Source organism: Lepisma saccharinum, chromosome 5 (genome assembly GCF_977018435.1).
Source record: "Lepisma saccharinum chromosome 5, izLepSacc3.1, whole genome shotgun sequence".
NCBI lineage: Eukaryota > Metazoa > Arthropoda > Insecta > Zygentoma > Lepismatidae > Lepisma > Lepisma saccharinum.
The window spans coordinates 53128902-53146258 of record NC_139233.1 but is presented as its reverse complement, the minus strand read 5'-3'; positions in this window follow the sequence as shown (position 1 = coordinate 53146258).

The following is a 17357-nucleotide window of genomic DNA, read 5'->3' as shown; positions in this document are numbered from 1 at the left end:
TGCAGTAGGCCAGTAGTAACTCCAATTAATACAACTTTTTTGCAACGCACCAGATGGAAGCACATAGTGGTCTGGATTCCATTTTAAACTATAGGCCCAGTTCCGATTAACTTTTTTGTGCATAAAGTATACATAAAAATAAACTCAAATTAACAAACAAATAGCCACGCTTATGTAATCAGAAATAAGGTTTTGGTGCTATCATCAAAGGAGAACTTCCCGGTTTGGCGACCCTTCCCCGGGTCGCTCGGCCCTGAATCCGCCCTGTGGAAGTCCAGGAGGGCACAGAAAAGAAAATATCTATTCACCACTGATATATCTGTGAGCAATTGTAAGCAGCAGGTAAAAAAGGCACCAAATTCGTGTTTTCGGAAGGGCGCCGAGACGAGAGGGCACATCGGGATTTTGCCCGGTGGGCCAGTCTGGCCCTGCTATATATGCATATTCTCAAACTGAAGTTAGAACAGGAAGGGGGGGGGGTATGTGCTGAGGTAAAGTCAAAGAGGATGCTGAACGAGCAAAGCAAGATTGTAAAGAATAAAAATCTTGGGATACTGTGGAATGAAAGTATTGTCGCTATGTTTAATTATTAACTTACATTATCAGTTCACAAAGAAATAGTTCTAAAAATGTTCTTCCTCGCTTCGCTCGCAGTTTCAGCATTCATTTAAGAGTGGGCTGGAGGTTGGCATGAAAAAAGTTTCCTGGCCCGATGCGATACAGAGACACCTAGCGACATATCAGAGGACTAGGAATTCTTTTCGGCTGTCCTAAGCCTGAGGCCAGAGAACCTTCCTTCCTTCACCACCCCCTCCCCTCCGCGTGACTCCCGCAGTGAGGTTTCCAGGAAAAGGACACCCACCTGTTTCTTTTAATTCTGGTTTCGGAGGCTAAAATTTCTCCACTGGCAAAGCAATTCGCATTTCTCTGCTTGCTGGCTGACTCTTGCATGGAGCGAGACGAGTGGCAGGCTCCAGAGACAGAACATTCATGACTAAAGTTTTGATTGAATAAATTTGGTTGATTACAGTGGCTACTATAATTATGTTGAATTTTCTTGTTGAGGTTGGAATTTTATCAATTGAGAGTAAAGAAGGCGGTAGAGAATATCAGTTGAAAGAAAGTATTTTTCTTTGAAGGGGGTGTTTTTTTATACAAAATCAATATAATAATAATAATAAGGCAAGAATTAGTAACAATTATTATTTCAACTATTAACGAATCGAGTCCCTATTAGAGATGGGCAGGAGCGAAACTACCTGGAATTTAAAAAGGGGAAACGTGGACATGCGTAATAACATATGGAAAAACTGAAAAGGAGAAAGACGGACAAAACAATGTAACAAAATGTACAGTAGTAACAAAGATGTCAGGAAACAATAGTATAATATTGAACATACACTTTGATGAAGTAGTTTTCTTTGTTATGATCTGAATTAAGTCCCTTTGCACAGTTCTCATCGTTGGAGTTCACAGCAGCTTTAATCGGCCAAGATTGATTGGTTTTGTTTATTTTACTTCGCCTTTCTGCCACTCTTGGCTAATGACGATATGATGTAATCGATGAAGAGACGCTCACGGAGGACACGTATGCCCAGACCGGATTCGAACCCGGGACCACTGGCGTCGTAGCGAAATGAGATAAATACTCCGCCACGGGGCCGGCTAATCGGCCAAGGGTGGGGACAAACTCTCAGTGATGATGGGAATCCCCTGTGGAAACATATGACCAGTTCCTGCATCACATTAGTTGCTCTCTCCTATTGTGATTTTTCCCAATGTTAATTGATTGCTTGCTAAGTGAAATTTTAGTCCAACTAATTATAGTATGATCTTCAAGATCAGCACTATACGTGTTACAAAGTACTCTTAAAAAAATCCCAGTGAATTGGTCAAAATAAAGTGACAGAATTTCGAGGAGAGGCCGAGCCTCTGTGGACCCACACTTGGTTACGCCAATATACGTAAGTAAACCCGTGGTGCTACAGCCCCTGAGGACCAGAGCCCACCTACCGACTGTAGGCCTCACTTCCAGTCCAACCAGTTATGTGCGGTCAGCACGACGAACCCCTAATCTTTGTTGTAGGTTTCCGTGACTCATTCATAGCTTCCCAATCTCCTCACGATGGTGGGTGGCAACCGACCCTATACACAGGCCGAAATCTCAGGAGAAAAGTTGATACGTTTCCCCTAAGAGACTCGAACCTGCGCGCGTCCCGTAGACGGAGCTCAAACCATGATGCATCGGACCATACAGTCACGATGCAGAACAGCAGGGCCGTAGCCAGAATTTTATTTCGGGGGGAAGGCTCATCCCTTATCAGCAGCTGCCATCTAAGGGCGAAAAAGTGGGGAATAGAACCCCTGAAAATGAATTTCTCAGTATATTACAAGTTATTGTACAGGATGTTTAATGTAAGTAAAATTAATCACCGCTATACCCTATTTTAATTACATATTTGTAGGATTTCGGAACGGTCTTCAGCCTCACCCTCCCCCCCCCCCCGGTCACGTGCCTGCGGGAGAAAATATACATAAGTGCTGATCCCTTATTCTGATTGGCGTTTTAAGAATAGAATATCCTTCAGAGCTTCTCTAAGACATGGTCTTTTAAAAATCAGTTCTAGAGAAGAAACCTTGTCCAATTTACGTTTTCAACTTGTTTCCTTGTGTAGTTTTTAAAGAAGAGAAAAGTTATCACAATTGGTAATCTGCTGGACAAGATTAACGTCGAATATGTAATTGAAACAAAAATTTTAATGTTCGTACCAACTAACTAACTAACTCTCTAGCCTTCTTAAACCCGAAGGTTCATGGCTGCAGCAACACAGGCCTTCCATCTGTCCCTATCTTGAGCAAGATCTATATACTCTTTTCCATCCCTACCGATGGTTTTACTGACTGAAAAGTTTATGTTTCATAATTTTGATTGAGCAGAGGGGGCTCTCTAACTGCACCAATCGCCGCCAACCCTATGATAATCGTTTGAGTATCTTGAGTTTCTGTTTTAAGTCTACTTTATATACAGATAGACTAATCGGGACTGGATCTATATTTATAGTGGGATTGAACTAACTATTAGGCGTCCACCGGATACCAAACTCAGGATATTTTAAATTACAAGGGTCACCTTTACCATTATGCTATAGGGGATGCAAAATATATCTGAAACTAAGAAGAAATTTTGAATGCAATGTAGAACGAAGGAGGCACCGTTCACATTGAAGGGGAAGACGCCAGGAAATCCTCCCTCCACTTTCCTAACCTGTACATCTCTAATTTGATTCTCAGCGAAGGCAAGAATTTTATCCAATATTTTATATCACTTTTGTTATTTTTAATGAAGAATTCGAAGTAATAATTTGTCTTTAAATCTCAAGTTAGAAAGTCAGCAAAAATTATGTTTTTATACTAAATTTTACATTAATTGAAGATTTGCAAAGAAACGGTAAACCGTTTTGTTGGTTGATTGATTTAGTGTTTTAAGCCCACTTTATGCACAGTAAGGCTAAGCGGGACTGGGCCTACAGTTTAAAGTTGAATCCGAACCAATATGTGACTCCACCGGGTATCGAACCTGGAACCCCTTGATAACAAGGCTACGACGCTACCACTGCACCATCGGGGAGGCCAGTGTAAACTTTTCGTCATCGTTCCACTCCAAAACAGATGTTTCTGTAAGAGCCACATCAAGTTTGTTTGGAAGTAGTGATGTTCTATGACACACACACACGCACGCATATATCTCCTCAACAGGTACTATAGACCAGCAATGTCAAACTCAATTCGTGAGTAGGGCCGCATAACGATAATGTCAAAACTATCCGGGCCATATATCTAGAACCCCAACACCTTAAAATCCAGAACTAAGTGGTTCGACCCAATGGGGTCGGGGAGGGGGGGATTCCAGTGATTATTATTGCAGCATCGATATGTAAATTATATAGACCTCCACCCATATTTTTTCATGGTTATAGTATTTTACATGTTAGTTTCGAGTATAAATTGGTTACAATTGTAACTGTTTGTGTGCAATTATAGTTTCGTTTCGCACAGATTTCACTGTTGTTTTTTTTTAACAAGCTTCTCGTAAGTCTGCAATAAGTTTTTTGTTAGCATGAAACTCTTAATGCAGACAACAAATGTTTTGTCAGTCATTCTTGATCATTCGGCTGTTTCATTAATCTTCATTATGGAAAACAACTTTTCACCAAGGCAAGTGCAACCAAAATTAATAAAATTTCTACAGCAAAATAGCTTATTCGAGGGTACTGCTATTGGAGATATAAGAAAAATCAAGGATAGCCCACCTCGCGATATTTATTTTTCAATACGAGTTGCACTGCAATTAAATAAGTTCCATTCGAAGTCAGGACTTTCACACGCACCATCTTAAAGAAAAGGGAGCAGAGCAGAACAAGATTATTGCCCTTCGCACCCTCTGAAGTCTTGAAACCTGTTTCCAACTTCATCACGTAATATTTTTACTTTGGACAAATTATAACTTTATTAAAAAGTTTTAATATAACGGAAGACTGTAACTTTGCAAAATGGCCTCCACTTCCTTCAAAATATCAGCTCTTGTGTCACGGGGAGGAATCATTCAAGTAGTTTTACTGTCATATCGAGATAAGAATCGCATCCACGAGTGAAGGGAGCAAACCGAGCTAGCTCACAGACGTCCGTAATTTCGCATATTGTGAGCGAAAAGGCAACAACACGAACAATTTTCGCTTTCAATTGTTCGTTGACTAAGTAATAAATCCTCTCCTCTGATTTTTTTATTAGCGTTGCTTTTCTGCAACGTTTGGCTAATGGCGACGATGAGGATGAGTAATGATATGATGAAATTGATGAAGGGACACATACAAAGAAAACCCATGCTCAGGCCAGGATTCGAACCCGCAACCTCTGGTGTCCCGACGGGTTGTGCTAACCACTCCGCCAGAGATTATGGCAAATTTATTTCGTGATAAAGAAATAATTCTGAATGAATTTACTTTATGAGGGTACAAAATTTCTACGCTTTTCAGTATTCACTTCACAACAAAAGTAAGCATTTCACTTGAAAAATCTGCATTCCTCTTCTATAGTCCTTTTCTTACTCCCACGAAGTTTGGGCAGCGATATGGTTCTCTGAAACTTTTACAGAAACTGGCTTTTCTTCCAGGTAAATCCTTAAAAATCAAGAAACAGACTCATAGGCGACAGAAAGTATGCACGCTGCCCTTCCCCAGCTGGCAAGATATTTTCGTACTTCAGAAGTAACCTGTCAATCAGCTTGCTTAGTTGACACAACACCTACTCTATAAGGAAATGTATACCTGTGTAGGGAAAATTGGTCAAGGTGTTGAAGTTTGGATGAGTCTGGTCTTGTATCACGAGAAAAGAGAAAACGGGATAACTACAAATGTATAGATAATTTCAAGCATGAAGTGTTAAGTGGGGCCAAGGCGGGCCGCATTAACGAATGCTGGGGCTCACATGCGGCCCGCGAGTTTGACTGGCCGAAGTATCAGGAGAAAAGTTGTCACGCTCATCCACGAGACTCGAACCTGCGCGCGTCCCACCGTTGACTCACAAAGTACTACATGTGAGGTAAAACTATCGAAATGTAAAAAGAAGAAGCGTCACCACCCTCCCCGCCTTTTCTACATTTTATTCAAATCGAACACGAGGCACGTATCTAGATATATATTTCGGAGCGGCGTCCTAATGTAATGTCTCAAAATAATAATATTAATAATGTTAAATTAAAATAAGTATAATTATATTAAATTAATTAATATATTTTTATAAGATGAATAGGTAAGAAGGCGGTATAACAACAGTGATACAGTATAACATCACGTATTCATTATCTAGCTTACGTGTAGTTAAGGTCGGCAAAATTTAAAAAAAATAGAAACTGCCCTGGCAAGGAAATTAATGTCAAATAGATAAAGAATATAATATTTATTGAGTATGAAAAAATGATGTTAGATACAGTTGACGAAAGTAAAATTCCTGGTAATATTTTGCATGTTATTATAAGTAGTAATAATTCTTGCATAAATCTTCTTTGGTACTGTCATTCAAAGTCGTATTGCTTCCAATATTTTTGCGGAAATAAACAATTTGCGATTAAACAACCACCTTATTTTCATTACTTAATTGAAGTTTTATGATCTCATTATTTAATTTTTTTGTACTTGGTAAATCTTTCGGGGGACGTTGGGACACCTGGACCCCCCTAAATACGTCCTTCGCGGTAAGATCGAGATAAAGTTACTGTGTCACTGGTTCCAATTCATGGTAAATATGCTCTGCTTCTTTACAATCAAACATACACAAACTCATGGCCTTCCTGCTTTCTTGGTTTCTTGCCTGGGAAGAGGCAATAAATCAAGCTGTGACAGCTACGGGACCTTAGTAGTAGTATTGACTGTATTACCAGGACGAGAAAGTATGAACTCTCCTCAAGCAGATTTGGCTACACTTAAAACTAACTCAACATACCCATATGAGCTTTTTGCTCAAGTGTGGAACCCTGCCTAATCCAAGATTTTTGTAAAAATGCCCTCAAATATTTCCTGAGAAAGTATGAACTCTCCTCAAGCAGATTTGCCCATACTTAAAACTTGTTCAACATGCCCATATGAGTTTTTTGCTCAAGTGTGGAACCCTATCTAATCCAAGATTTTTGTAAAAATGCTCTTCGGAAAGTATGAACCCCCCTCAAGCAGATTTGGCCATACTTAAAACAATGCCAAGTTCCCATATGATTTTATTGTTTATAGTGTGTTTTTCTGTCAAAATCCCAGGAATCTTGAATTGATATAAAGCTCATATCTATTGGGTTCTGAGACCCAGTAGAGTGTGGTGCATGGTTTTTATTGCCTTGTAATAAAGGCTCGGGTTTGAATCCTGGTAAAAATGTAAAGCCTCTCCTGATGGCAAAATGTTAATATTGTTGTTTTGTAAACAAGAGGCTCGGGTTTGAGTCCTGATAAAATTTATAAGATTGAAATACATGTTGCAAAATAATATCTCCATACGTGAGATTTTGAGAATAATTATTCCTAGTTGATATACAACTCCCAGATCTGAAACCTGGTAAAAAGTGTTGTTCAACAGAGCAAAATTATTCTCTATTGGGAACCACCCGCTCAGCCATACAATAGGGGAAAAGCAGGCAAACATAATTAATTGTTTGCATGTTTTGCCGGCACGCAAGAGATATAATCTATACAGCTAGAAGGGAGCATTAATGATTTTTCTGTGCGATTCACTGAAGAGGTCATTAATCTTTCTGTGCGACATGTAAAAGTGTAACAAAGATTAATGAGATAAAAATACATATCTTCTGGCATAGTGGCAATGAACTGTTTTTCATGCTGAAAGCAATTCTATTCTGAAAATATGAGCCTAGGCAAAGACTTAGAAAATATTATGGCAGTTCAAAATCCAATTTTGTCTGTATTAAGGTCTCAGAACCCAGTAAAATGTGGGCATATTCCATATTGAGAAGTGTTAATATTGTTGCATTGTAATCAGGGGCTTTGGGTTCGAGTCCTGATATAAGATTGAAATATATACAACTGCCCACACATAAGATATTTACTGCTAGCTGATAATACAGTTGAGGTTTGTGTGTTGTATAACAGCATAATAGAAGCAAATATCTTCTAGAATTGTTCTGTGACTCTCTCATTTCTTACATCATAAACATATGATTTTTCACCTATGAGAATAACACTACATATGGTGTCATCAGGTAATGCCTCATGGAATTCACAGATAATTTTAATGTTTGTCCTGTCATTCACCACAACTTGTTTCCTTTTTGAAGTGTTGATTACAAACATGGGTCTCTGTGCTTTGAATTCATCTGGTGTGTAATACATGTCAGTATTGCCAGTAGTGACCCTTTTGAATGCCGTAAATGCCTCATATAATTTGAGGAAATCATTCTTGGACATGTCTAAATTGTAATTTTCTCTAGGGAATACCTCATTTCTGCCATTTTTAAGATATATGTTCTTGATGTTGCAGTTATCAAATCTACTTGAATTTTTTTCCTGATTATTGTGTCTCCCAGTCTGAAACAGTACCACCACAAAATCAGGCATGTCATATTGTATACTGGAGAATGAATTTGTAGCATCAAACTCATAATAAGAACCAGCGGCAGGCTTCTGTACACATTGATATGTATAAAATTGCAGAGGAATCTGTGGATTTTTTATTATATCAGCTTTGTATTTAAGAGCATAACTGGCCTCATATTCAACAACAGGGATTCTTAGCTCCATAGTCTGAATAATGCATTTGCCTGCATCAGGTAGGGTATTAGGCAGAGCTTCTCCTGTAGGGTTTAATGTGCTGTACCTCATCAAAGCATTATTATCATTGGCAGCTCTTCTAAATGTAATTCTTAAACCACCCTTCCACATAATATCTTTGTAATCTGAGAAGAATCCTGGCAACAGGCGCATGGGGAACAGCACTGTGTGGCTTTTGGATAATATTTTATCACCAGCCTCAAATCCACCTATTTTGTAGTAAGAAGCCTCGGTTTTGGATAATTTTAATGTGGCCAAAGCTGTGGAGGTAATGCCGGGATAATCCACTCTGTTTATAACAACACCATGCTTTCTGATCTCAATTTCAGAGAACAGATGCGGCACAAAATTATCTACTAATCTTATATTTGAATTTGCCGGATAATCTGTTCCATCGAGCTTTACAACATCAAATTTGATGTATAGATCTGCTCTGTGAGGGTGTATAAATCCATCCCCAACATCAAGATCAACTTCAATTTCTGTGTTGGGTTGATTTAAATTTGCAAATGTCCTCCTGTTTGGGGAGAATGATTGTAGCTCATAACTCTCAATATTTTCCATTTTCTTCTTGTATGTATTTTTATTTAAATATTAATCTCTATGATAGCAGTTGTTGTGGCTCCAGCAAAATCAACTAATTCTTCTTTTTCATTAGTGACCATCAATTCAATATAATCTATTCTATTATGGCACACAGGAAAATATAATGTTGGGGATGGATTGTAGATGATTGGCTCCATGAATTCGGAATTAGGTTTGAATGTTGCAATGATGCCAGTTTGTTTGTGAGTGCCTATACCATTTGATTTGGTGATCATACCCTCAGCCACATTACAGTGAATATTCAGAGTCTCTATGGCTAAGAATTTGGGTATATTCATAGCAGTGTGTTTGATGGCCGGTTCAAGTTTTGTGTTGTTCTCAAATCCTAGCAGTTCTCCTATAGTACCCAGATCCACTGTTTCTGTAGCAGATACAATCTCTACTCTGTGAGTGACAGAATTTTGACTTAACACTACACCTCTGGGTAATTGAGCATTTAGAGTGGACAGATTATACTGCCCTGGAGTGATGACAATTTTTTGATCCCCTACTGCAATTTTGTTGTTGTGGTGTGTAATATTAGGGATCAAGTACATGCCATAAAATGCTCTGAGAGCTATTGTTTTGGGATACACTATATCATCATGCAATTTGAGTTTCAATATTGAATTTTGGCTGGTGAGACGGAATACCCCCATGATGTTTCAGATACCACAAGGCCTTTTGAAAATTTTCAATTGATGGTTTATTTATTTGAGACATATATCTAAGAACTGATAAACACAAATGTCCACAATTAACATCTTTGAAGTTTTGAATACGGGCATTATTGTAATAAAGATTAGGTGATTTTAAATATTTTATTAAATTTTCAGGTGGAACACCTCCAAATGAATCAAACACAAATGCCTCATTGTTTAAATATTTAAGATAACAAATCAAGTGAGTGCCCTGATTTTTGTACTTATCCAAATTAACAATGCCACACTCTTTGTTGAGTGGTTGTTCCGGCAAAGAATCAGACATGTACACACCTCTAAAATTTTTGATGCCCAGTGGCTTGATTAAAGCTTCAATATCTTGGTTTGTAAGCGGCTCTTGTTTTTTTTAAACTTATTCATGGCTCTCTTAACACCTTTGCCTTTTTTCTCCATGGCCAGGTTATGGCGCCTCTGCTCATCTAATTCTGCCTTATTTTTCTTGGCATCTATTACTGTTTTTGCTATGGCAGCTGATCCCCCGGCCAAGCTCCCAACAGCCCCGAGAGCAGCTAAGATGGCAGGGATGGTAAATATGAATCCCCCCACATGTGATTTTTTCCTGGATTGTTGTAATTTTTTTAATTGGGGGGTACTAAGCAACAATTTCATACCATGTCCCTTGGCAATACAAGAGCTTTTTTTCTTGCGCTGCTTTTTGGTTAAAAGACTATCAATAGTTTTAAGAGATTTGAGACCTGCATAAGGTATTTGATACATAACACCCTTGGCCTTCATTCTAGGTTTATTATATACATATTCACAGCCCCCACCCCAGTTTTTGTTTGGTGTTCATAGCTATGGTGGTTCCCAATGCTGCTATTTTTTCACTCAAAGAAGCATCTTTGCTTACAAATCTACCAAATGCAGCCTCTTCTAATTTTTTGTCTGCAACATGTCTCTTGTCAAGATCAGAATCTGTGTTGTATGCTATGTCATGGTCTCTACAAGCAACATCTAGGGGATTAACACCAGGGTCCCCTCTGTTTAATCTATGGTCCAATTTTGTACCGGGACCACAATACTGATAGCCTGGAATATGTAGTTCAAATGGCAGCTTGTTTATAATGTCATTAACCAGGCCCCGACCCTCAGAAATATTCCAAAATTTAGGTGGTAGAGTATTAATAATTTTTATAAGATATCCAATCCCCTTAGTGTCATTCACTATAAAATTAGACAATTTTGTGCTTATCATGTCCATAATTCCAACCTTTTCATTGTAAAAATTGTGGTTCCCAGCATTTTCCTCCCCAGCTATCACCAATAACCTATCTACAAGTTTCCTGACATCATCAACCCACACAAATTCTTTAGGCAGGGTGTTGTATTGTTTGATTCCACTGCCTGTCTTAATTTGTGACCATATGGGCTTGATTAAATTATTGTATTTTGCCCCACTGCTAGACTTGACTCTTTTTTGTGTGGGATCATTGTTCTGGTACAGAGCATCTGATTTTATTAATATTTCTTTGTAATATTCATAATCTTGATCTGTATAGCTGCCAGGCCTTTTCCGAGTCATCAGTTCCCACAATCCAGGTGTTCCAGGATATTTAACAAAACCACCTCTTTGTCCAAGATGAGATTCTGAATAAACAATCAGATCATCTCCCATAAATGTTACTCTGAAATTGCCAATTCTATGTATGATGCTGCCATCAAGCTCTGTGTCAGCATATAAGCCAAAGACCTCATCTTTGTTGTCTTTAGGTGTGGTTAAATATTTTTGAGCAAGAAGACCCAATTCAATAGGATCCTGAGTAGCTTCAATTCTTCTAGGAGCAATAGGACTAGGTGTATGAATACTGGAAAGTGGGGTAAATGGATAATCTAATATGTTCCTAGCAGCTACAGGTACAAGCTCTGTGATCAAATTTTGATTTTGCTCTGTAACAGTTTTGATATTCTTACCTAATTCACTAATAGCATCAATTATAGGCTGTTCTGTTTGTTTGTGTTTTTCATAAATTCCCCGGTTCTCTGATTTCCATCCCTTAAATCTTTTTACAAGATAATCTCTTAATTTAAGATCATCAATTATTGGCCTTTTCATGTTTATTTATTTATATTTCAATGTCTAGAAAATTGTTGATTTTATTTCTGTATTTGCCACTATTGGGTGTTCTTGTCATATCAATAGTGACAAACCCATAACTGTCCTGGTTCCAGCACCTACTGCAAAACTTGGAAAAATCATTGTAGCTCAAGTCCCCACCTACATATTCATCATGTATGTGTTTGAGGTTGGTATGATCTTGATGAAACACACATATAAAATTGCTGTTGTCTCGGATCAGTTGCTTCGGTATTTTAGAAAAAGTCTGTGCCAGGTAGAAGCAATCAATGTTTTTGTGTCGGCCCTGTGTAAAGAAATTTCTAACCTTGTTTTGATTATCCAGTATAATGTCATCAAACACAACAACAGAATTATCGAGACAGTCATGAAGTGGCTTAACATCTGGTTCAAAAGTGGCAATATCCAATCCATCATATAGCTTCATCAGCTGCTGATATTTTAATTGTTCCAAGCTCTTAGAGAAAACATACAAGTGCCTGTTTTTCCAGTCTAACCAGTTGGGTGCCAATAAAAAATTATCAACCATTAGTGTAGTTTTACCACAAGCAGATGGCCCAACAATAAGACACCTAATATTATCAGGCAGCAAGTTGCCATTTCTCTTATTCTGCTGTTCAGGTTCTGGCAGCCTTTTTATAACATCCCAGGTGTTCATATTATTATTTTGTCTGCATCGATCCAGCTGTGTTCCGGAAGTCCTAGCCATTTGACAAATAACTTGTTGCCTTTTCTGCGGATTATTTTTTCTATGAGATATGTGTCAGGCTGTTTAGTTTTGCTGAGCTCTTGTTCATAGAATCGGCCTTTGAGAATTTCTCCTCGATGATCTTTTATTATATATGTGTTAAGGGTCCCGGGTTTAACTTGAACCACTGTAAATAATTCAGTGCTCCAGTTTCTTGTAAAGCCTCTTTTGAATAAGTGCTTATATTTGCTGATTCTTACTTGATCACCCACCCTGTATTTGGCCTTTCTTGTTGTTGGCTGGTATCTAGGATAATAAACAGTCCTGATCAATTTTTGCTCATCAGATGAAGTTACTTCAGAGGGTTTCATGTTGATTGTGGAATGGACCGAGTTGTTATATTTATGTAGAAGTTCTGGAAGAATATTAATCCATTTATAATTACCTTGGAGGGTAAATTGTTTATACATAAGATTTTTTAGGGTTTTGTTGAATCTCTCTACAATTGAGGCTTTGAGATCACTGTAACTCGAATAATGTTTTATTGACTGGCTTTTAATAAATTGTTGGAACACAGAATTATAAAATTCTTTGCCATTATCTGTTTGCAAATAGCGCGGGGATCTTCCACTCTGATTGATGATTGTCCTGATGGCTTCTGTAACACATTTTCCAGTCTTGGATTTGAGTGGCACAGCCCAGGCAAATTTTGAAAATGTGTCTATTACAGTGAATAGATACTTGTAGCCCTTGTTGATTTTGTCTAAGTTTTTCAACTGCCCACTTGCCATTTCAATCAAGTCCCCTTGCCATAAATCATCTATGCCCTTTGTGACTACTGGCAGTCTCCTAAAATTATGTCTGGCCTGTCTGTGTAATTCATCAACAATAATTTGTCTAGACATAATATGAAAATAAGAATATTGCAAGTATGGGGTGTTCAGCAGCTGATACTGCAGGATTTTCTAAATATAATTTGTCCCCTATTTGTATTTTAAATTCCAAAGAGCCATCATCTTCAGTATAGGCTGTTTCTAATGTATTGGGATCTGTAAAATCCTCTAACTCTACACTGGTGATTTTTACTTTGTTATCAGCATTTGTTATTGATAAGGTGGGGTAGTGGTGTGCCTGTGGTTGAAGCCAATATTTGATCTTGATTGGTCTCAGTGTGCCCCCAACAAAAAACTGGTAATAAAATTGTGCAGGGGACAGCATATATATTTTGCCACCTGGTGTAAATGGTGAATCATATTCTTTGTTGGGGATGCTGTACAATTCAAGAATTACTGTATGTTTTGGATTCTCGATTATGCCGGTTATTTCTTTTTCTGCTGTAAGCAATCTGCTTGTTACAGATTCAAGGTGCTCATTGATGGTCCTAACAACATCATCATGGCCTGGCTTGATTTTTATGTCCACAACAAGTTTCTTGTATTGTTGCACAATCTCTTGTAGCTGGGTGGCAAAAACAGACAAAGCATTTGCTTGATTGGATTCCATGGTCCCTAGCTGTTGCTTGATATTAGCTACAATTTGTTGCAAATTTTCAACAACTGCCAATTTTGAATTTTGAGCAGTAAGATCATGGACCTGTCTTCTGATATCCTCAAACAGGGCATGCAATTCATTAATATGTTGATTGGTTGGTAGAGTGGCCACTGTCTGAGTGAGATGTTTGATCTCTGCTTGGATATTCTTGATATCTTCTGATTTCAATATGCGATTCACTGCCCTTTTTATATTTTTAAGTTCCTGTGATGTGGGAAGATTTGATACTGTATTTTGCAAAGATTCAAGTGCCAATTTCACATTGTTTAATTCAGAAGCATCAGCCACATTTTGCATAGCATTTTGGAGCAGGGCTATATCTGCCTGAGAGGGTGTGGATTGTTGTAAAATTTCAAGTTTTGTTTGGATATCATCTATCAAGTGATGAAAATGAGATAGCTCAGATTCAGTGTTGAGGTTTTCAAGCTTTGTGATTTGGTGCTGGACACTAACAAGTGTGTCTACAATTCCAGGCAATCGGGATTCTAGTACATTTGCCAAATCATTTTGCACTGCTGCTATTGTACCCTCAAGATGGGTTATGGAACTTTGAATTTTTCCAAAATCTTCATATGTTTCAAGTTGCAGCTTAATATTTGCTACACTCCGAGTTATTGCACTCAAAGCATCAGAAGATGGCAAATTGTTCATAAAATTTTCAAGTGTCTCAATTTTTTCTTTAACCTCGGCTATGGCATTGTTCAGGGGGTCCAGATTAGGTATCTGGAGTGACTGAATCTGTTCTTTTAGAGTGGAAATCACTAGATCAAAATCTTCTTGTGATTTTATGCTTTTGACAATTGTTTGGAGCTGTGCCTGGACATTATTTATCTGCTCTTCCAATTGTTGTTTCAATTGCTCAGAATTGGTGGCCTGGGTCTTAAATTTGGCTTGAAGAGCTGCTACAGCTTCTTCTAAACTTTGAAAATTATCCAATGTTGCCAGATCAGTATATTTCTGAAGCAGCACTTTGAGTTCAGAATCAATTTTAAGAAGAGGGTCCATGCATTGTGATTGTAAATTTGTAATTTCTAATTGAAGACTGGCATTGAGTGTGGTCTGTAAAGCTTGTAAATCACTTCTTAATTTCTTGACTCTGACATCAAGCATCAGAATCTCATCACTGTGATCTTCATGTCTTGTATGGCCAAATATATCATTAGGCATTTTTGTTTTAGTGGTTATTTATTATAGAGTATCTGATTCTTAATTCTATAAAAAAGGGTATAAGCTTGTCATATGACCCAGGGACCTCAATATATAAGCAGTCACCAGCAGAAACAGTATAAACAGTGCCAGAAACCATGTTTGAGTGCTTAATTCTATAAATATTTCTCCCTACTGAAATTTTAACATCACCCTCAGGGGTTGTAATAAATTGCAATTGCCCACCTACAGGTAATTGGTAATGATTTAAATTATTGTTAAATATGTACAATATTTTGCCTGTTTTATCATCATTATCTGTAAATATGCTGTTCAGATGAATAATTAACAAGCCACTCAGTTTAGACAGCATATCAGAAGAGGGTTGTGGTGTTGGCAGCTCCATAATAGCCTGTTTTTTGAACCCAAATAAGTTCATAGGCATGTTTATTTATTTCAAATCATGCTCTGTAATTGGGCATTGATTTCCATTTTTCAAATCACAATGCCCCCATGGTAGAGTATGTATGCCACATGATAAAATGCATCTCTTATCATCATGTGGGTCCAGGGCCACTTTTCTTACAATATTTGAAGTCAATAAGTGATCCACACTCTGAATTCTGGATTCTGATGTTTTGATTAAATTCTGGGATTTGAGGCAATTTTTATAATCTTCAAATACAAACTCTTTGTCAACAGTTACTTTGCCAATGCCCTTGGCCTTTTTGGCAACAGCGCCACTACATGTTTTAAAACTATACATCTTGGCACTTAACCCAGCAAATTCCACAATAACATCACCAAGTGTCTCATCTTTTAACTTGCCAGGCACCTTTTTGTTGTGGGGTTGAATTATTGTATGTTCACTGGTATCAAAATATTTAAACAATTCAGGCTGTGACATATCTTGATAAACATCTTCTGTTTGAATATCAAGAATAAAACTATCCGTGTCCATGTACATCAATTTTATATTATCACCATAAAAAGGTTTCAACACATCATAATACAATGTTAACATATGTAATTTGGCCAATTCCAATATTACAGCCCCTACATAAATAGGTTTATCAAATTTGATCTTTGTTTTTTTCATGTTGAAAAGTGCCATATTTTCATCATAAATTCTTCTATAATTGAAGTTGGGCTTTGCAACCAATTTTTTGCTCAGGCTGGGGTCAGTAATTATTTTAACATCGGTATGTTTTCTGACATTTTCAATTGTTTTGCCATACACAGAATTGACCATCAATTTAAACAAGCCCTTATCAAATTGGCTCTTTGCAGATGTTCGAAGCTCTGTGTTTGTATCAATGTATGGTTTCAACCATTCTGAGTGCTTGAACCTCAAAACTTTTCCAATTTTGGTCACTTGGACACCATGTTTCATCAGGAACTGGAGGTTTTTGTAATATATGACATAACCCTGTTTCGGCTCCAGAGTCATCATGAGCTTCTTCTGTTTAGAGCCAGGTGAGCACTGAACCTCGGGAATTGGGGGCAGATCAGAAAATGTATTGTGCAAATCATCAGGAATTGTCAGATCAACCTCTAAGAACAGGCCATAATTACTGTCATCAAAGTCCTGAAGATCTTCAATATTGAAATCTTCAACCCATTCAAGCCCTGCATATGGCAGTTTTTGCATCATGGCATGACCATAGAGGCTGTTTGCATCTACATACACTATATAATTTGATTGCCGTGCTGGATCATAATTGGGAATATGCTTGTTATTTGCTCTGGCATATCTCTGGGAACATTGTACCATCCCTCCTCTTATACATTTCTCCATAAACAGATACGTATCTTGATCTTGGATCAGATCCAATGGCTTTTTGGTGTTGAAAAACATTGCGGCCCATGCTAGGCCCGGGGCACTGAAAAAATATATTGGATCTAGTTTATAATTTTGCATAGAAGATTTTCTGAATGCCTGCAATATATCAGCTAAGAGGGTGACATCAAGTTTTAAATATGCCATGTGATAATCACCAAATGTCTGGCAATTTAAATTGTTCCACATCAATTGGGGATGGTGATAATCTTCATCAGTGATTCCAGATCCTCTGATTTTGCTGTAAAACTCTTGTTGTGGTGGCAGAGAACACTCATCAAATTTAGAAAAATCTGTAACATAGTCATATGGATATACACCCTTCCGCCTAATTAATTTCAGGTCCTGATTTGGAAACAAGGCACTTGTGATTTTGAATTGATCATCAGATAATTGATTTGCCAGTGTAGCCAGGCTAGCCGATAAA